The following is a 21445-nucleotide window of genomic DNA, read 5'->3' as shown; positions in this document are numbered from 1 at the left end:
TAGACCCCTTCAAGCAAACCCAATACCCCAATGCAGACGAATTAGAGGGAGGAAATAATTCACTGCAACAGAGGATTGTGACTCCAGAATTCTTTTGAATGGACTGAGAGTTTGGGGGTTCTGTTTATAAACTTTGGATTTAGGACTGCACAGCCTTTCAGAAAAACCTTCACCCTCAACCCTACTGTCTGTGTAACACAGAATGGGTCCCTTCTTCTCCTGTCTGGGTCTCAGTTTCCTCATCTGATAGATGGGCTCTCAGCTCATTATCTCCTTGGGCCTCAGTTTCCCCATCTGTAACATGAGATGGTCTCTGAGGCCCCTTCCAGCTCAAGTTTCAAGATATTATGATCATGGGTCTCAGTTTCCTCTTCTGTAAGATGAATGGGCTGGCCTCAATGGCCTCTGACAGGTCCTCCAGATCTAAAACTGTGATTTCCCATGGTCTCATCCCTGGCTAAGAACTTTAGGAACCCTGTGGGCAGCTGGTAGGAGGACCCTGTCTGGGTGGGCTTTGCTCATTTCTGACTGAGAGTCTGAAAGAGCTGAAAAGGCAACTTCCAGGCCCAGCTGCTTCTCAGGGTCAGCCTCAGCTAGGAACAAGCCATTGTGCCAATGGGTAGGCAAGGCAAGTCACACCTGGCCCCACTCCTTCTCTCCCATGGTGCCCCCCACTCCCAGCAATGAATACATGTAGTAACTCTTGAACAGCAGCTTACTGAACCCACCCAGGGCCCCTCTATCACTCTCTCAAATGATTTTCCTCTTTGTATAACGTTCACAGATGGGGTTTTCCTTCCCTTCCCGCCCCGCCCCCCGTTTCTTTTCTGTCTCTGTCACTGTTTCTATCTTTGTCTTTCTCTGTTTATCTTTGTTTCTCTCTCTCCCTCTCTCTCTCTTCACCTTCATCTCTTTCTCCTCTCCCTCTTTCTCTGTTTTTGTCTCTGTCTCTCACTCACAGGGTCATGCCATCTGTATGTGCGTGCCTCTCATACGCAGAAATGTACTTCCTGTCCCTCACACACAGACATGCCTTCTGTCCATATCTCTTCCACACACACAGGGGTCTGTGTGCTTTCTTGATCTCACTCACTCTTGATCTCATACACTTTTAAATACACAGAGGCATGTTAGCAACTCCCTCTTTTTCCTCTCCTTCCCTTTCTTTTCTTTTCCTTCTCCCCCTTCCACCACCGTCCTCTCTCACACACACCGAGAGGCCGTTTCTTATACACACTGAAACCATACAGAAGCAAGAACTGCATTTCTCTCCCTCCCACTCCCCTTCTCTTATCACCCCGCTCCCTCCCCTTTTCCTCCTACCCACTCCTTCCCCCTCTGACACCCACACCCACACGCTCCCATGCATCTATCTGGCCAGGGTCACCCATGGCTGTTCGGCTGTCCCCCCTCCCTCCCTGACTCCTGCAGAGCCCACTGGCTATCAGTCTGTCTGTCCATCTGTGATTTTCTGTCCATTTGTCTGGCTGTGGCACCTTGGGCTCCGCAGCCCAGCCCAGCCCCATGTCCGCTTGAGACGCTAGAGTTCAGCCTTTGTCTCCCACAGACGCCCAGAGCGAGCTTAGTGAGCGCACGCGTGCACACACACACACACACACACACACACACACGCACGCACGCACGCACACACACACACACACACACACACACACACAGAAAACCACGCACCCCCTGGCCCCCAGGCATTGGCTGGTCCGAGCCACCTTCCTCCCAGGGTGCCCCGATGGTCCCGAAGTCAGTTGATCCCCCACCTCTGCGGACTGGGCGGCTGGGCTTGTCCCGGTTGAGTGAATTAGTGAAAACTTGACTTCTTGGGGAGCAGTGGATTGAGCCTAAGTGACTCCCCTCCTCTTCATCCAGGTTGGCGGGTGGTAGGCATAGCGCCCGAAGTGGTGATAGACTTCAGAAATCCTCAGGATCAAGGGGGAAGGGAGAAGACGGGGGAGGCACTGGCAGGGGCCCAGAATGGGACACATAGCAGCCTGCTCACCCCAGGGGCCAGCAGCCAGCCAGAGGTCCTCACCCGGCTAAAGTTTCCTAGATTGGGGTGCTCCCCTGGCACTGGACTGGGGAGCCTGGTTGGCTAGATTGGCATCACCCCCCTCTCCAATCCAGTGCCATTTCCTATCCCTTCCCTGGAGCCCAGACAGTGTAGCACAGGGCAGAGCTCAGGACATGGGCACAGGAGTCTTGGCTTCAGATCCCACCCCAGCCATTTACTTCTGTGACCTTGCATGGTACCAATCACTTCACTGCTTTGGATCTCAGTTTCCTCATCTGTAAAATGGAAACAATAATGCTTGTTCCTTCCTCAGAAGGCTGAGGGTCAAAGAAGACACTGGAGGTCAGAGGGAAGGACAAAACCCCCTCCCAGAATGCCTGTTGCTTTAAACCTCAGCTCCAGTAAGTTCTACAGAAGCCCTTTCCTGCCCCACCCCCACCTCACCCTTTCCCTCTGATGACTGTAAGCATTTGCTCCGGTGTGACTACCTCGTGTTTGGTCCTTGGTGACCACCACAGAATGTAAACTGCTTGAAGCCCAGGACAGTCTTTTTCTCTCTATACCCCCCAGATTAGCACAGTGCCGGGCACACAAGAGAGGCTTCATCAATGCTTACTAAATGAATAATGTCTGTAGAATCCCGTGAAATCTTAGTCTGGATAAATGGGGTTTTTCCGAGCTGGGCTTATTGTTTTCTCCGTGTCCTGAACTTCCGGTGGAAAGATTTCAATGCAGAGTGAAGAGTAAGCATTTGACAGTTTGCTCTGATGCAGCCAGACTGTGACAAGGACACATGGTCATCACGAGTCAGACTTGGCACTTGGCAATGTCCCTGTCTCAGGCTGGTTCCCCATTCACTGAGGCACAGTTAGCCCTTCTCTCTGCTGACTTCTCCAATGGACCCTCCACTGGCCCATTGCTCCTCCCTTCCTTCTAGAGCTTTGGTCACAGTCCTGGGGTACCCACCCAGTCTGGACTCAGGAGACAGACTGGGAATTCCAGCACTTCCACTTGTCACCGAGACCTCAAGCAGATCATGTCACTTTTCTGAGCCTTAGTTTCCTCACTTTTAAAGTGACAATTCATAGGATCATAGATTTAGAGCTGATAGGGGCCTTAGACACCATGGAGTCCAGCCCCCTTGTTTAGCAGATGAGGCAACTGAGGCTGAGTGGGAAAGTCCATGGTCACAGAGTTATTAAGTTTCAGTGGGGAGATCTGAACCCAGGTCTGCCTGATTTTAGGTCGGCATGCTATTCACTAAATCAAACCTTATCCTGGTTGTCTCCCAAGGCTGTTGTGAGGAAATAGATTTGTATACTTAACAGTGCTAGAGAAACCAAGTTGTGATTAGGACCGTGACTATAAAGCTGGAAGGGACCTGGAGAGCTACTGACTCTTACTTTACAGGTGAGAAAAAGTTTTAAATAGTCAAGCATTTTATAGATAGGGGAACTGAGGCCAGAAAGGGTGTGACTTCAGATTTAGCTAACTTCCCACAGAACCATGGTGTTCTGTCCTGTTCTGGGTCTCCTCTGCAAGGCTGGGCAGGTGGTGTGTACTATCTAAATTCCCAGTGGATTAAGAGGAAGCCTTTAGCTGGGCAGGAGAAAGGGAATGGGGAGGGGTTGTCAACAGGTGTCCAGTGAGGGGAAGGCCACCTTGGAGATCTGGAGTTGCCGCCTTTCCGAGGAGGTGGTCCATCCTGCTAGGCCTTGGCTGCCCTCCGCTGGTGGCTGCTGGGTTGCCACCATCCCTGGGGGAAGCCTGAGGGAATGGGCAGGCTACTGACCCAAGTGTGGTTCCTGGGCCCTGACTTGGCTCTGCTGAGGATGACAGGAGAAGGGCCCCTGCTCCTAGAGAACTTTAAGGTTTGCAAAGAACTTAACTTGTTATTTCATTGAATCTTCACCAAATTCTGGGAGCAATCTTCATTTTACAAATGAGGAAACTGAGGCACAGACAGATGAGGTGACCTACCTAGATCAAGGGTGACTGACTCCAGGTTCAGGTCTCTACTCACTATAATATACTATAGGGGAGTCAAGGGGAGACAGAGGGAAAGGAGACAGAGACACAGGAGAGAGAGAGAGAGAGAGAGAGAGGAGACAGAGAAAAAAGGAGAGAGGGAAGGAGGAGAGAGATGGACAGACAGATAGAAATTTCTAGGATCTGAGATTTAGACCTTAGAAAAAAGACCCCAGAGGTCATCTCAGCCAGTTCAGCCATTTTCTTCTCCTTTATTTCATTTTGTTAGCACTGACATATTTCTTTCAATATCCCCCTCATTCCCCAGCCTACCTGGCCTCTCCTTTGCCAAAGGAGCCATGTCTTGTAGCGAAGAGTAAAAGGAAAGAGTAAAAAGGCAGTTCAGCAGAACTCATCTTGAACTCAGACATGGACCAGGTCTGCTAGAACATGTGAGGTTTCTCACCCATAGGCCCTCACCTCTGCGCAGATATAACCCTCTCATTTTAGAGATAAGGAAAGGGAAGCCCAGGGAGGTTTACCGAAGGGTCCCCCCAGGCAGTGGGTTGCAGAGCCAGGATCCAGGTTATTGGAAGAGCTCTGGAAGGAAATCTAGGGAATCTTTGAGGGCATTTGTCCAAATGCTTCATTTCACAGTGGAGGAAACCGAGCCTAAGGAGGGGGAGTGGGTATGAGGGCTGCTGCTGCCTGGGGTGAGAGCCTGGGGCAGTCCCTGTGAAGCTGAACAGAGAGGGAGGGGAGAACTATCCAGCACAGGCCCCAAAGGAGAGCAGGTTGGGGATGGGGGTGGAGGCAGGGAAAATCTGAGCCTCCAAGCCCTAGCACTGATATTTCTTGGGGGATGAGCTACCCAAAAAGGGTTCAAGATGCTATAAATAACTGGAGATCTCTGGCAGGTTCTGCTCCCTCTGGGGAGCATCATGGTGTTGGAAAGATAGAGGCCATTATTCTGAAGAGGCAGAGAGGCTCAGAGGAGCAGGAGGACCCAGTGATTATGATGAGGCCCCTTGGGAGCTGGGGCGGGGCACAGCCAGGAAACTCCCAGTCTGCTTTTCTGTCCTCTCTGGCCTTCAAAAAAGTGGGAGGAAGGTGGGGTGGGGGTTAGGAGATGAATGCAGGAAAGACACCTGAGCTTCCAAGCAAGGGGGAGACTTTGCACTCACTACCTGGGTGACTTCGAATGGTGCTTAACCTCTCTGCACTCAGTTTCCTCTTCCATAGAATGAAGGTTTGGAGAAGCAAGAGAAGGAGGGAGGGAAGGAAGAAGGAAGGAAGCGAAGCAGGAAGTGAGGGAGAGACCAAGGAAGGAGGAAATGTTCCTTGTAGGACCTATCCAATGGTCTGCAGCCTTGCTTGGTGTCTTTTAACCTTCTGTGGATACCATCAGAGCTCTCAGGTGGCCCATCTGTCATCCCCTACCCTCGCTTTGTGGCTGGCCCACCCGGTTTCCAGGTCTTGGATGGTGTCTTCTATAGCACGGCTTGTTCACAAGTCATCGCTCTAATAAGCTGCAGCCCTCTCCCATCCCCCCTCCACCAGTTCCTCTATCACCCTTTGGGTCACCCCCAATTTAGATCCTTTGGAGATTGTGGTTTTCTGTGATTCTCAGCCACACAGAATCAACAGGAAAATCTTGGTGTTGAAAAGACGGGAGTTTGCGTCGGGGAGCTGCAGAGAATTCCTTACTCAGCTTCTCTTTCATGCCAGATGAAGGCAAACAGGGCAGTTCTTAGCAAAGTGATCTGGGGAAGGCCTCCTTCTGCATTTCTCTTTCCCCTCTTGGTAACCCCCTCCCTCCCAATAATGAAGCATAAGTCAGCTAGCTCAGCGTAGCCCTGAGTGCAGTTGTATACTTCGGTCCATCACCAATGGAAGAGCTCATGAAGACAATATTGATCTCCTAATTTAGTCTTTTTATAGATGGATGAAGAGGTCAAGACCCAAAGAGGGAAAGAGGTTTGCTCAAGGTTGCAAAGTCAGTCAGTGGTTGGACAGAAATTAGAACCAGTTCTGTTAAAGATACCCCACTTGCAGAAATGTGGTGGGATGAAAAGAGTGCTGGGTTTGCAGCTGGGTTTGAATCCCTCACTACCTCTGTGACTTTGGGCAAGTCACTTTAACCCCTGTAGGCCTCAGTTTCCTCTTCTGTAAAATGAGAGAGTTGGACAAGATGGCATACCACTATCCCAGGATCCTATCTCTCAGTCCAACACTCTTTCCTCTGTACCACAGGATGAAATTATACATAGTATTTTGAGAGGGGGAGGGAAAAAAGGAGAATCAGAGTTGATGATCTTACAGGAGAATCAACAGAGAGGAGACTAAATGTAATAGACTTGTTCTGGACAGCAGTGGCCCCAGCCTGGGAGATAATGACTAATTACCCTGGGCGCAGTAGCTGGTGTGCACGTTATGAAGATGCCTAGAAATTTTGTTAAGTTTTCCTCAATTACAACACTCACTGGCATGCTTGGCATTTTGCTCTTTGTAGGGAACACTTTAAATTAATATTAGAAAAAAAACCCTGAAGATAAAATATGACACTCACCTGCTGCTAGAGAAGTGATGAGCTTAAAATGAGAAAAAGACAAGACTGGGGGCCGTGGGCAATGTGGCCATTTGTTTACCTGACTATGTTTATAAAGAGTTTGTTCAGTGGGGAGGACAGACTATAAATGCATGTAAAAATAAATTGATTTTCAAAAAACTTTCAAAATAAAATAAAACTGGAAGGAACCTTGATTCTGGGCACACAGACTAACAATTCATCATTGTCAGTCACTGTCTTTTCATGATGTGTCTCCAAAGACAGATTCCCTTGGATCCCTTGAGCTTGGAACTGTGTGTTACTAATAATACTGACTAATACTTAGGTAGGGAGGTTGTTCAGTGCTTTGGAAAGAGCCATGATCTAGACATGATAGCACAAGCCGATAATCTCAGCCAAAGGGAGGTTGAGGCTGCTGGATCTCTGGATCTCAGGAGTTCTGAGCTACAGTGAGCTAGAGCTAATTGGGTGTCTGTATTAAGTTCATCATTAGTATGAGGAGCCCCCAGAAATGGAGGGGAGGGCCATGAGGTTGCCTAAGGAGGTGTAAACCACTCTGGGATGGGGACTGAGTCAGCTGGAACTCCTGTGCTAATAGAGTAGTATCTGACTTGAGAGCAGCCTCTGCACTTCTAGCCTGGGTGAGATATGGAGATGCACTCTGACAAGAAGGAAGGAAAGAAAGAAGGAATGAAGGAAAAAAGGAAGGAAGGAAACAAGGAAACAAGGAAGGAAGGGAGAGAGGACACTGAATTTAGACTCATGGGACCTGTGTTCAGATTCCTGGTTCTGTCATTATCTATTTGACCTTGGGCAAATAACAACCTCTTTAGGGTTCAGTTCCCCCAGATGATGGGACTAGGGGACCTCAGAGTTCCCTTTCCCTCTGGAAGGGTCCTTAGAGGTCATCTAATTCCACTTCTCTATTCACAATAGAGGAAACTGAGGCCCAGAGATGGGAAAGCTTAGAGAGGGCAGCTGTGTCTAGGGTGGGGGCCTGGGGCTGTCCCTAGCTTTCTAGGCAGAAAGGGAAGAGGAGAGCTTTGGAATGTGAGTGAGGTTGCAGGCAGCAGGCCCTGCCAGATGTGGGCAAAGGATGGAGAGAAGACTGTCAGCATCAGAGCCTGGACTGGAACTCCGGTTGTGTTCTTGCCTCAGGTCAGGCATGCAGTAGCCAGAGGGTAGCAGAGGGAACCCCTGGGCTGGGTCTATGGAGCTTCCTGGGGGAGAGGGTCAGCACCTGTGGCTCTTGGCAGGGAAGGGGGGTGGGGTTTCTACGAGCCTGTGGCCCAGGCCTGCTCCCTCCTGCAGGTCTGGAGCCCGTCCACACTCTTCCTGTTGGTTCCCCAACAGATGGTGCAGCTGGAATGTCTCTGCCCCTGCTCCTGCTCATAAATAACCAGGCCTCGTTTCCCTTGTTGAGGTGGAAACAATTCTAATTGCAGTGGGGGTAGGGGTGGGGGCAGGTGGAGGGGAAGGGTCCAAGCAAGCCCAACCTAATGCTCCCTCGGGGGTTTTGGCTTCCTTCCTCCCTCCTCCCCACCTGGGGGGTAGGGGTTAGTGAAGGAGGCACCTGGGCTGGAACCCCACCCCAGTCCTCACCATGGGGGACCAGAGGTAGGGGTTATGTGGGGGGCTTCTTGGTCCCTGAAGAAGGGCCTCCCACATCTGCCAAGCTACCCCCCCATCTTAGGCTGTTGGTGTATATGTGTGTGAGGGCTGGTTAGACCCCAACCTGATGTCCCCACTTCCAGGTGGCTTTGTGGAAGGAATGGGGGTCCTGGGGTCCCAATGTGTGGGCCTTGCTGAGCCGGGGAAGGCTCTGCTTCTATCCCTCTAGTATCTTTCCTCCCCCCCCCCACATCCTCCTGCAAACCCTCTCCACTCAGGTTGGCTCTTGGTCCTGGGTTCTCTCCTCTTCCTGTATTGGAATGGGGGTGGGGCAGAGGAAAGTGATGATGGGACAAAAGAGAAATAGGGGAGGGGGGAGGCAGGAAACAAGGTCAGGGTAAGAGCTCTGCTCTGTGTCACTCTCAGCTCATAGAGTCATGGGCCATTAAGGCTGGTATGGATCTGAAAGGTCATCTTGTCAGAGCCTCATAGATTTAGAGAGGAAAGAGACCTCAGAGGTCGTGGAGTCCAGCCCCGTCATATTAGAGATGAGGAAACTGAGGCCCAGGAAGGGTGACTTCAGGCTCCAAGGCCTAGAGTTGGGGAGACCTCAGAGACCACCTAGCCAAGCAATCATTTTACAGATGAGGTAAACTAAGGCCCACAGAAGTTGAGATTTGCCCAAGTCACACAGATAGTGGAGGGGGGCATTTCATCTAAGTCTCATCTCCAGACTCTTTCTAGGCATTGTCATGAAATTTTCCTTCATGAGAGAGAGTATGCACACCTAGGGGGGCTGAGGAGAAGCATTCCTTAGCAGGCAATTTAAAATGTTATTTGAATGAACTCATTTAGCTCTTCAGAGTCTGCAGACTGACTCTGACCTGAGTCACCCCTTCCAGACCTAAAATACCCTTTGAAGGGAGCCCCAAAGGTTCAAGAGCCCTGAGCCTCCTTTGGTTCCAGCCATACCACAATCCCAGTGGGAAGCCCTGATCTTCCAAGGTCTATCTCCTTCCCAGGGGACTGATTGCCTCCTTGTAAGGTCTCCAGCTTCTGCCTGGCTATTGGGTAGCATGATGCCAGGGAAAGAGTGCCCAAGTCAGCGAGTCTGGGTTCTAATGTCAACTCTCTTGTGTGACCTTGGGCAAATCTCGCTGAGCCCCAGTTTCCCCTCTGCATAAAGAAGAGGGGTAGGGCCAGATAATCCCAAAGGTCTCCTCTGGCTCTAAATCCAAGAAGCCACTTCTACCTGGGGTGAACCCTAATGGAAACTCAGGTCCTCTGCCTTCTCTGTTCACTGTGTCCAGCTGCCTGGTCATTTTCTAAAAAGGGCAGAAGGGAAAAGATGTTCTTGTTAACCAGCCCTTCATAAAAGCAAATGATTTCCTGGATCCAGCTGGTGTCTAAATTTGGGCTGATCATAAAACAGAAATGCCTCTGAGGTAGAAGGCAGCTGTCTGGCCATGGACTGCAGAAGGCAATTTTATGGACTCAGCTGAGATGTGGAGATGGGAAGCCAAACTGGAAACATCCCCTCCAAGGCCAGTCTTGTTCCCCTTGGAGTTCTCAGAGCTATTTGGAGGGAGAAAGGAAGAGGGAGAAAGAGAGAGGAAAGAGGAGGGAGAAGAGAGGAAGGAGAAGAGAAAAGGGAGGAGGGAGGAGAGAGGAGGGAAGGGAGGAGGGAGGAGAGAGGAGGGAAGTGAGGAAGGAGGGAAGAGGGAGAAGGAAAGAAGGAAGAGGGGAAAGGGAGGAAGAAAGAGAGGAGAAGAAAGAGGAGGGAGGAGAGAGAAGGGGGTAGAGAGAGAGAAGAAAGAAGGGAGGAGGGAAGAAGGAGGGAAAAGGGAAAAGGGAGGGGGAAAGAGAGGAGGGAATGAATGAAAGAACGAAGCATTTATTAGCGCTGTGTGCAAAGCCCTGTGTTAAGTGCTGGGTTTCAAACAGAACAATAAACCGGCCTCTGCTTGGGGCACGGGGACTCCCATTCTAGTGGGGAAGCTACAAGTCAGATGGAAAGGCCCCTTGGTCTTTAGGGGGTGGCCGAGAAGCTGGTGCTCAGGCATCTTCTGTAAAGTGGCTTCTTTTTCCAGAATCATCGGTTTCTGCTGTTGAATCATTTGCCAGCACCAAGGCAGTAAGACCTCTCTTTCCTGGGTCTTCAGTAGCTGTGGCTGCAGCATCTCTGCAGTGGCTGCTTCCCAGGCCAAGGCAGGAGGGTGCTGCACTACGTCATTCCCAGGTCTCTTGGGTTCAGAATACTGGGCTGCCTCCATCAGGGTCTGAGAGCACACGAAGGTCAGTGGTGGGGGTTTGCCTTACCTGTCATGTGCTGCCTCCTGTCTCTTCCTCGGTGCCTTGGTGCTCCAGCTAGGCTGGTTTGCCTGCCCTGCTGAGTGAATGGCAGTTGGTTGGCAGTTGGTGGGATGGCTAGTCCGTCCGTTGTAGGTGAGCCTTCCCCAGGAGGGGGGGCGGGGGGAAAGGAAGAGGAAAAGTGAAAGAAAGAAGTAAAGGGGAGGAGAGAGAGAGGATGAATGAGAGAAAGAGAAGAGGAAGGAGAGGAGAGGGGAAGAGAGGAAAGAGACCTATAGAGGAGGAGAGGAAAGAGGGAATGGGGAAGAAGAGGTGAGTGAAGAAGAGGGGACGAAAGGAAGATGAAAAGAGGGCAAGGAGAGCGTGATAGAGAATGGGAAGAGAGGAGAGAAGAGGATGAAAGGGGAAAGAAGGAAGAGAGGCAGGGAAGGGACTAGAGGAGAGCAGGCAGAGCTGTGGAGGCGAGAAGGGCCATCAGTCAGAGGGAGGCCGAGGATTGTCCTGAGGAAAGATAGACCAAGAGGAAAGGGAAGAAAGTCTAGCAGGAGAGGGCGGGACCAGTTCGAGGTAAGAAAATGCCCTGTTGGAGTTAAGAGAACTCTGGGGGGGATTTGTGTTTAGGCATCAGTGCCATGCTCCTGTGGCAGGGGGCTCTAAGGAGTAGTTCGTCAGGGGCTGGTCTGGGAGGGCTTGGGGTGCACAGGGAATACTGCACCTGACACGTGAAGGTCACTCTGGGACCCTGAACTCTCTGTACCACATCCAAGGTTTTCTTCTAATAGAGTCTAAGCTGGAGCAAATTGGGCCCAGGAGGATGGCTGGGGTCAGGGAAGAGGATCTGAGGGGAGCAGAAGAGGAGAACGTTGTTTTCCACTTATCGATTTCCGATGCTGAGGGCATTCTCTTCACCTTCTGTGTCAGCATCTTCTCCTGAAGATCTGGGCTGGGAGGCCAGGAGTCTGGCCTCTGCCACCCAGAGTCTCTCTCTGGCTCTTATCTGGTTTCAAGGTCAGACACGAGGAGCTGGGTGGGGTCACAAATGGGGGAAGGCATTTCTCCCTTGGGTCCCAACCATGGCACAGAGGATGTTGGTTCTTTGGAGTGAGACCCTGCTGGGGGCAGAGGCTAACCTGCCATTCGGGGCGGTGGGAGGGGGGAGGATTCTTGGTCTAATATGAGGGAGACTCTATGGCTTTTGAGGGTCCCTCTATCTCCCGCTGGGAAACCTCAGCCAGGTAGGGTCAAGGGCTGGAAGAAACCTCCCCCTCATTTTACAGATAACAAAGCGGAGGGCTCAGGAGCTGTGGCCCAAGGCCGGGGAGGGTTCCCCTTTTGTCTTTAGGTCCCTAATGCCCTATCACATAGTAGGAATTTAATACATACTCAGTGACTGATTGTGGGAAGGGTTCTAATCCGTGAGTTTTTTAACCCTACCTAGAACCAGGCATACCCCCACCTCTCATCTCTACTTCCTCATCTCTCTTCCACCAGAATCTGCCCCTGAGACTCTGACTTCTGATTGGGGGGAGGGGAGGAGGACTTTTATCTCATCTTATCTTGAACCCAGGACTCTCAGAAACTTCCTGGCCATCTTTGTGTCTCATCATTTTGCTTTCCTGCTCCCCCTATAGTTGTCAGCCTCCTTCAGACTCTAAACTCCCTGAGGGCAGGGATTATTCTGTTTATATTTGGATCTCCAAGCCTTAGCACTGTACCTAGCACGTGGTAAGTACTTAATGAAAGCTCTATTCTCCTATCGGTCTCTGCCTTGATACAGACTGGGGTGGGTGGGATGGTTCTAACTTCCTCTAAAAAGGAGGTTTCCCTGACTCATGGAAGGATTTTATTGTGGATTGCCCTCCCTTCCTCTCCGCTTTCTTCCCTCCCTCCCTCTCTCTCTCCATCTTTCTTTTCCCTCCCTTTTTCTCTCCCTTCTTTCTTCCCTTCCAGTTTGACTTGACAGAAGAAAAGTCACAAAGAGAGCCAGAAGAGGGTGCCAAGAGATGACCCTAAGTGGAGCAGAGCCAGCTGCCAGGGCTGGGCTGGTTTCCTCTCTTCTTCCCCCATCAATGTGTCCCTGGGATGATCTGTGCCCAGCAGGGTCTTGTAGATGGTGCCCAGAACAAAGCACAGAAAAGGTGAGGTAAACAAACTAAGAAGTGTCCTTGGGCAGAAGCCTTGACCTTGGGCCACAAGGCCCAGGGGAGGGGAGGTTAGCAGAGCATGAGCCACAGGGGCTGCTGGGGGGTCGTTGCCTCAGTGGCCAGGCTGGGGAGGGGCTCTGATGCTGAGCTCTGCCATTTCTGCCTGCAGTGCCCAGGAGTTCAGAGCTCTCAGCCTCTTTGAATTTCTGTGCCCTCCATCCCTTCCCTCCAGTCATATAAAGGCCACCCTGAATGGGGCCTCCTAAGTGGAGTCCCCTCACCACATCTCTCCTGTCCTCAATCTATACTCTACTTTGTTGCTTAAGTGATTTTCCTAAAAAACACATCTGACTAGGTCAGTTCCTAGTTCAATGAACTCCAATGGCTCCCTATTACACCAGGATCACTATAATCTCCTTTGTTTGACATTTGGAGGCCCTTCACAATCTGGCTCCAACCCACTTTTCCAACCTTATTATTTATCATTCTTGTATTCTTCTGGATGGGCAACTAGCTGGTGCAGTGTAGAAGACCAGACCTGAAGTCAGAAGGACCTGAGTTCAAATCTGGTCTCATATACTTACTGGCTGTCAGACCCTGGGCAAACCACTTCACCCTGTTTGCCTCAGTTTCCTCATCTGTAAAATGAGCTGGAGAAGGAAATGGCCAAACCCCTCCAGTATCTCTGCCAAGAAAACCCCAAATGGGGTCATGAAGAGTCAAATACGACTGAAATAACTGCACAACCGCACCAAATTATTCTGGAGAGACAGACTGACCTTGCAGTAACACAGAACTTATGCTGCTTCTTCTCCATACTGGTGAAGATTTCCAGCCTTGTTTTATTGGAATTACTTGTCAGTGTTTCCCTCTCGCCCTTAAGCAGCTTTTTTTAAATTAACAATTATTTTATTTCTATGTATTTATTTTTATTTTTATCTCTTTTTTGAAAAGCTAGAACAATCTACTTTTCACCGTTTTCATGTATATTTCTTGAAGTTCGGTTCTGAAAAGACATGCTTTAAAAAGGCTCAAATAAACTACTTATCTATACCTTTAAATCCAAATCTCTCTGTCTGGCTCTCATTGAATGGTGGATAATAGCCCCCAACCCAAACCTTTGGACCTCATTGTTTAGACTATGATGGCTTAGAATGAGTGAATAACAATGATTTTGTTTTCTGACCAGAAACTCTAAGTGTCTTCCTCTCCCAAACTGATAATTTTGTGATAATAAATTGGGTCATTGATCTCAATTCATGCCTAGCCTTAGTCACTGAGTGGCTATTGCCTCATCAGAAATGTCAGAAGTAGAACAGAGATCTGGACACAACATTCATCCATCTGGCCAAGGTCTTTGATACTGTCAGTCATGAGGGCTTGTGAAAGATCTTGGCAAAGACTGGTTGCCTGGAGAGGTTTATCAGTGTTGCATATCAGTTTCACAATGGCATGCTTGCCTGGGTTCTGGACAGTGGACAATGCTCTCACACTTTTCCAGTCATCAGTGGAGTGAAGCAAGGCTGTGTGCTTGTTCCCATGCTTTCTAGCATGAGGTTTTCAACAGTGTTCTTGGACTTCTTCAACGAGGGTTAAAAGAGCATCAAGGTCAGCTACCACACTGATAGTAAATTATTTAACTTGAAAAGGCTACAAGCTAAGACTAAAGTGGAGGGAGAGTTGGTGCATGACTTTTTGTTTGCGTATGATTGTGCAGTCTCTGAGACTGAGATACAACAAAGTATGGATTGATTCTCTGCTACTTGTGCTCATTTTGGCCTAACAATTAACGACAATAAAATAGAAGTTTTTCACCAGCCAACACCACACCATCTATACAAGGTTATAGCAAATGGAGAAATTTTGAATGCTGGGAATAAGTTCACTTACCTTGGTAGTATACTTTCCAGGGATGTACACATTGATAATGAGGTTAACACACGCATTGCCAGAGCTAGCTCAGTGTTTGGGAGGCTCCAAAGAAAAGTTTGGGAGAAAAGAGATATTAGATTGACTACCAAACTGAAGGTCTACAGAGCCACTGTGCTGACCTCATTGTTGTGTGCCTATGAAACCTGGACAGCATATCAACACCAGGAAACTGAATCGCTTCCATTTGAAGATTCTGAAGATTCCATTAGGAAGATTCTGAAGATCACCTGGCAGGATGAGCTGACGTCCTTTCTCAAGCTGAACTGCCAAGCATTCAAACTCTGCAGAGAGTACAGCTCCGATGAGCTGAGCACGTTGTTTAAATGCCAAATGTATTTACCTAAAAAACAATTTTACAGAGAACTCACACAAAGCAAGCACTCACATGGTGATCAGAATACTGTCAAGGTCTCTCTGAAGAACTTTGGAATCAGTTGTGAGATATGGGCCAGATTGGTACAGGACCACTCAGCATGGCATGTGCTTATCAGAGAAGGTGCTATGCTCTCTGAGCAAAGCAGAAAGAAATGTGAGATCCACAAATCCAGACGTCATCCACTCCGAATGAAGCATTTTTTTTAGAACTTACTATGCGCAAAGCACTATGCTATATGCTGAAGATGCCAATAGAGAAGTCAGTGCCAGGAGCTCAGAAGTCAGTGCCAGGAGCTCACTCTCTAAATGGTGGAAGGAGATACATGGTGATGATTTCAAGTCAGATGGAAAGAAAATTTGTGAGGGCCCCCTCTGGTCAGGGATAGGGGGAAGGAGACAGAGACCATCCTTCCCCACCTTCCCCAAGGTGAGTTTGTCTCAGGGGCTCTTTCCTGAGCTGGCTGCTCTCCTCTGGCTCCTGGAATGTCTGGGTTCCAAACTGGATTACTGTTTAATCTAAGATCCCCTAGGACACAACTGAGTCTCTCCAGTCAATCTTAATACACCTCTGGGTGGTCTTCATTTTGTCCAATGGCTTTTACTTTTTCCAAACCTACTGAGGCCTTCTTATACCTAGTCTAATTCCCTTGATTGATTGAATAAATTCTCACCTGATAACCACAGCAAGATTTATCATAAGTTTTATTAATTTCCGTTGGGATGGAGTGATTGGTTGATTCAGTTGTCCTCCCTCCCCCCCATCCCTCCTCTTCCTCTCCTTCCTCCCTCCCCCCAATCACACATGGCATCCCTAATTTCCCCGCAAAGCTCAGCTTAAACATCTCCAGTATAGGGCCTTCCCTAATACCCCAGCTGCTAGCGACTCCTTCCCCAAACTGCCTCATGTGTGCAGTTAGGTGGCGAAGTCGATAAAGGGCTGGGCCCAGAGGCAGTAAGTTCAAATTCAGCTTTCTGATATTTCCTAGGTGTGTGACCCTGGATAAGTCACTTGACCTCTTTTTGCCTTAAACCCATGAAGAAGGAAATGGCAGACCATTCCAGTATCTTTGCCAGGAAAAGCTCATGGTTATCAATGGTGGGCATTGGTCCATGGGGTCACAAAGAGTCTGACATGACTGAACAACACATGTGTATTTGCTGAAGGTAGAATCAAGCTCCAGGAGACAAAAGAAAGACAACTTGGCTTGAAGTCAGAAGGTTCTGACTTTGAATCTTACCTTCAGTTCCTTGTCAGATATTGTGACCCTGGCCAAGTCACTTAACTGCTCTCAATTCCCTTTTCTGAATGAATGAAAGGGTTGGACTGGTGATCTCCAAGTTCCCTTCCCACTCTGAGTCTATGGGCCAAAGGGGCAGGGACAACCTGGTTTTTGTCTTGGTATGTTCAATGCCTAACAGTATCCAGCACACAGTTGGTGCTTAAGCAGTGTTTGCTTGGGCATCAGCCCTATCACTTCCCCTGAACTGGGTGGCTAAACAGGCCTTGTCTAGACAGCCCCACTTGGTCCTAGGGGTCCCTGGGGGAGCTGAGGTTCTGGGATCCTCTTCTCCCCAGACAACTTTAGCATCCTTGAGATTGTCTGGGAAGTATAAAAGGCATCCACCACTGGGTGAGTCAGCAGGCAGTCCCTTCCAGCTGGGTGTGAGCTGCGGCCTGGGCTGGAGCCAGCTCTCCAGGCAAGGACCTTGGGATCCTCAGGGCTGCTGGTCAGGCTGTGTGTGTGTGGGCAGAACTGATGACAGGCACTCCTTGGGGACCAGGGAAAGCTGGAAAGAGCTGAAAGATTCAGCTGTCTTGGACCAGAAGGACTCAGACATTACCATGCTCTCCTCAGAGGTCCTCACTTCCCCAAGGCCCCGGCAGAGAGGAACTCCACCCAGAGGGAGGTCAGGAGCAAACAGAGACCAGCAGGCAGATGTTTTGCTGTCTCCAGGCCTCCCTCACCCCAGCTGCTTGTCCCACTGAACAGGTTTCAGAGGCTGTGGGAAGTGGAAGGTGTGATGTAGGGCCCTGAACTTGCCACAGGGGACTGTCCTTTCTTGATGGTCTCAGGCTGAAAGGTGTGACTACTTTCCCTTCAGAAAAAACAGATCACAAAGGGCTTTGCAAACCCCAAAGCTATTATCTTTATTTTTTTTTTACCTTAAACTATTATTTCCCTCCAGGCCCTAGGGACCCAGGATGGTTTGTCAGAATGGCCATGTCACACCCTCAAAACTATTACTTCCTCCTGGCTTAATAGATCAAAGGACCATAGTTTAGAGTCGGATTGAAACTGATTGTGTGCATGGTACCTGGCACACAGTAGGTGCTTAATAAATGCTTATTGATTGATTTGCGTATCTGCAGGGATGAATGAAAGGATGGACCCTTCCCCCTCCCTGGGATCACTAGATTTATGGGAAAGTCAGTAATGCATGACAGAGAATTTTGAACTTGGAATCAGGAGGTGACCTTTGAACCCCTACCAACTGAAATTATTATTAATAATAGGATGCATGACATGAATATCAGTATCCCCAAGTGCTGGGCCAATTAGAACACACCCCATCAATTTTATGCCTCTGCCCCCCAAACTAATCAGATCATAGACAGAGCTGACCTTGGGGATCGTCTGGTCTAATCCTCTTATTTTACAGAACAGGAAATAGAGACCCAGCAAAGGGAAGGAACTGGCCCAAGGTCACACAGGCAGTCCAGATCAAAGGCAGGATTTGAACCCCTTCCTTCTGTCTTTGGAGCATTGGGTGTTTTTTTTCTTGACCCAGTTCTAATGCGCAGCCTTTGACCATATGGATGCTTCTCCAGCCCTGGCAGCCGGGTTCCCCTCCCCCATCTCAGATCCCTGGGAACGAGTCCGCTCTCCAGGCTGCTTGGGTGCCTCCCCAGCCCTTCAGCATCTCGGTTATTTCACACTTTCCCCTTCAGGATCCTTCGATGAGGAACAGCTGGGCCAGCAGATTTACTGGGGTTTGCAAGTCTTTCCATCAACTCTTCCCTCGGCTGCCCAGGCGCCCCACCCCACCTCCCATTAGCAGAGGCTCTGGGAAAGCAGACCCTCCCTGGTTTGAGATAGCAAAGCAATGCCAAAAAACCACTTAACTTTTGTAACTCTCCCCCTCCCACTCCCAGACCCAGTTCTCTCTTCTTTGCCTAGGGCTTGGGGGAGGGGGCACAGGCAGGAGTCCTTGGCTCTTTGAAGTCCTGTCACCTGTCCTCATAGCCAGGGTGCCCATCCCTTGGAGGCCTCTGGCCTCCTGGCTCTGCATGGGCTAGAATGGATTGGGATGGGACCCCTGCTCCTCAGAGGCACCTTTGCCCTTGTGACTTGGGGGAGGGCAGTACATGGAGAAGAGGAGATGCCTCTCTTAGATTCAGGGCAGCACGGGGAGATCTGTCCAGTCAGTGTTCTATATGTGGCCCCCACCAGTGTCTAGCCTTTCTCAGACTCCTCAGGCAGGGTTGGGGAAGGGGAGGCGGGGTTGGCACAGAGTCCAGGTTTGGGAAGGATTTGTGGACTGATTGTTGAATGGGGCGCAGAATGAATGAGGAAGAGGCCCCATTTCAAGGGGAAAGGAAAGTCAGTGGGTATGGTTCCTTCAACCAATACAGATTTCACTTCTCTACTATGTAAGACGTGGTCTTCAGAAACTTAAGTGGCCAAAAGCATCATCACTAACAGACCTCTGAGGTCCTGTCCAGCTCCAAATCTTATGACCTCTCTGGTCCTCAATTTCCTTATTTCTAAATAAGTGGCCTCTCAGGCCCCTGTCAGCTCTAAATCATGGCATTATTCAAATACCTTCTGCCATCTAGACCTCAGTTTACCCCTCTGTAATATAAAGAGGTAGGACTGGATGATCTCCAACGTCCCTTCTGCTTTAAAATCTGTCCCAGCAGTTATTCACTACAGCCCTATTTAGGAAGGCCACTGTCACCCACTGCATTCCTCTCTGCTCGTTGTCTTAACCTATGTCCTGCCTTTGGACTTGGATGACTCTGGAAGGGAGAATGAGGTTGACTTTTGGAAGCTCTCCCTCATTTAAATCCAATTCACTCACAAGTCAAGACATCTCCCTATGATGTCATCAGTCCTTTTCGAGAAGGAAGAATGGACAATGACCAGAATTCCATTTCTACCTCAATCCTGCCCCACCACAAATGATTTAGAGTGGCAAGTCCTCTGATATGGAAGCTCCTACCTTAAGTAATGGGGCCCAGGATTCAACAAACATCCCTGAAGTCTGCTCACCATGCCCCTGCCTCCCTCCACTCCCTCTCCTTCCCAGAATCCCTTTATGTTTTGTCTTTTCCCATTAGAAATTGAGACTCTTGAGGGCTGAGGTGTTGCTTGTCTTTGTATCTCTAGGACTGATGTTCTATCACCTATCTGTCTGTCTGTCTGTCTGTCTATCTATCTATGGCTAAGATCATAGCAACTCAGTCTCATAATACCTTATAGTAACCCCTAGTAATTGAACCTCAGTTTCCCCATCTATAAAATGAAGTGTCTGCACTAGTTGACTTCCCAGGTCCTTCTAATTCTAAATCTATGACCTTGTAACCTCCCAGGGCTTCATTGAGTTAATGGTCAAGCTGACCCAAAATGAGATCTTGAAGCTATCTACAATATGCAAGGCAGTCTGCCAGGAGTTTATGGGGCTGCAAAGCTGGATAAAAAAACCACCTTGGTCCTCCTGGAGCCCCTAATCTAGATTCAGAACCTATTAGAGGGATTTGGGCTAAAATGCCAATAACCATAGTACAAGGTAGAGTGGTTTAAAGGGCTCCCAAGAAATTCTTAGAGATACAGCCCTGCACCTAGAGCTGGGAAGGCCTGGGTTCAAGTCCTGACTGAGGACTTGTGTGAACCAGGGCAAGTCACTTGACCACTCAGAGCCTCATCTGTGAAATAAGAGAGCTGGACTAACTGGCCTCCGAGGTCCCCTCCAGTCCTAGCTCTGTGCGTTTATGATTCTTTGACAGCATGATATAGTCCATTGCCCCACTCACATTTGACTCCCTTGGCACAGAACTGGAGAATCCAGATCTATCTCCACATCATGGTGGTGGAGAACTTGGCTGAGAGGAATGAGGGAGTGAAGACAATGGCAGGAAAGAGTGACTCTGAAGTATAATCCACCTTCTGGGTCTGGATCTAGGACCAGTCCTGGATGGTTGCTTCCAGGATCAGTGTTCATTGCCTTGGAGGGAACACAACTACTGTAGAATATCATGAGGTTGGCATGGAGGCCAAAGCTGATTGGAGGGATAATTGGGGGTCCTAACTCTCTAGAAAATCTCAGCTTTGTCCAAAGAACAGGTGAAAATTCTGAGTCAGATCTAATCAAATGAAACTTCACGTCCATGGACCTACGAGCTCATCAGCGGAGGGCATCATCAGAAAGGCTACTCATTTTGGAATCAGAAGGTTGGGGCTTTAAGCCTGCACCCACCCCTTACTGCCCTGTGTGACCTTGGACAAGTCACATCCCCATCTTGGGCTTTGGTTTCCTGAATAAGGGGATGGGACTAGATGATCTAATTCTAAACTAATGATCCTATGACATCTTTGCGCCTCAGTTTCCCTCTCTGTAAAATGAAAAGGTTGAACTAATTGACTTATAAAGTCCTCCCAGCTAAAGGACTCTACCAGTACAGGCAGAAACCTTGCTATGCCTTTTTATCCCATGTAGTTCTTTCTGTAAAATTCATCTTTCTGTAAATTCGTGGCCTGAGGAACTTCTCCCCCCCCCCCCCATCAATGCAACGGAGCAAAGAAAGAACGTGTGAAGAAACTGAGTCTGAATGGAAAGATGGCTCCCAGAAAGATGTGTCCTACAAGCAAGCTCAATTCAACAAACATTTATTAGACACCTACAATGTTCCAGGAACCATACAGAGAGATAAAAAGGGAGGTAATCCCTTGTGGGGAATACTAAGGGAAGCGAAAAGAAAATCAGTTCCTGTCCTGGGAGGTTGTTAGAAAAAAAGTGGTTTCATTTTGCATCCCAAAACAAAAGAAATATCATACTTGTTCATGTCCCCTTGTGAGGTTTATTATGAATACAACCAAAAAAAAAAAAATCCTCCATGGTGATAGCGCACAGAATCCCAAGATCTGAGAATTGGAAGGGACCTCTGAAGTCGTCTAGTCCAGCCTGTGGCAAGGATCCCTGCCTCAGCATCTCTGAAGGGTTATCATTAAACTCCAAGGGAAAACCTCCAGGTGCTCACAGCTGAATGAGGCAGCTCACTCTACTTTTCAGACAGTACTAATGGAAGGAAATCTTTCCTTACTTCTAGGCAGAGGTATGCTGGGAGATATTTAACAATTGACTATCAGAAAAAAAATGTACGCACAATACACTTTTATGTTTAATCTGCCTTATGAACACTTTCTTAAGTCTAGACAATCAACAGAACCATAAACCAAGCCCTAATTATCTTGTAGTTTGTTTATTTCTGAAGTATAAACACTCACACTGAAA

At 49.0% G+C, this 21445-nt stretch overlaps 1 long non-coding RNA gene across 1 annotated transcript; it reads left to right on the top strand.

The window, feature by feature from the left end:
* The first annotated feature begins 10054 nt into the window (after positions 1-10054).
* Positions 10055-13692, top strand: LOC140525235 (uncharacterized). The gene is made up of 3 exons (XR_011973982.1): positions 10055-10466; positions 11264-12206; positions 12432-13692. It is a non-coding gene; the product is annotated as an uncharacterized lncRNA (long non-coding RNA).
* The last annotated feature ends 7753 nt before the right edge of the window (positions 13693-21445 follow it).

Source organism: Notamacropus eugenii, chromosome 2 (genome assembly GCF_028372415.1).
Source record: "Notamacropus eugenii isolate mMacEug1 chromosome 2, mMacEug1.pri_v2, whole genome shotgun sequence".
NCBI classification, from domain to species: domain Eukaryota; kingdom Metazoa; phylum Chordata; class Mammalia; order Diprotodontia; family Macropodidae; genus Notamacropus; species Notamacropus eugenii.
Note: the sequence above shows the minus strand (reverse complement) of the source record. Positions and strands in the feature narration are given on the sequence as shown.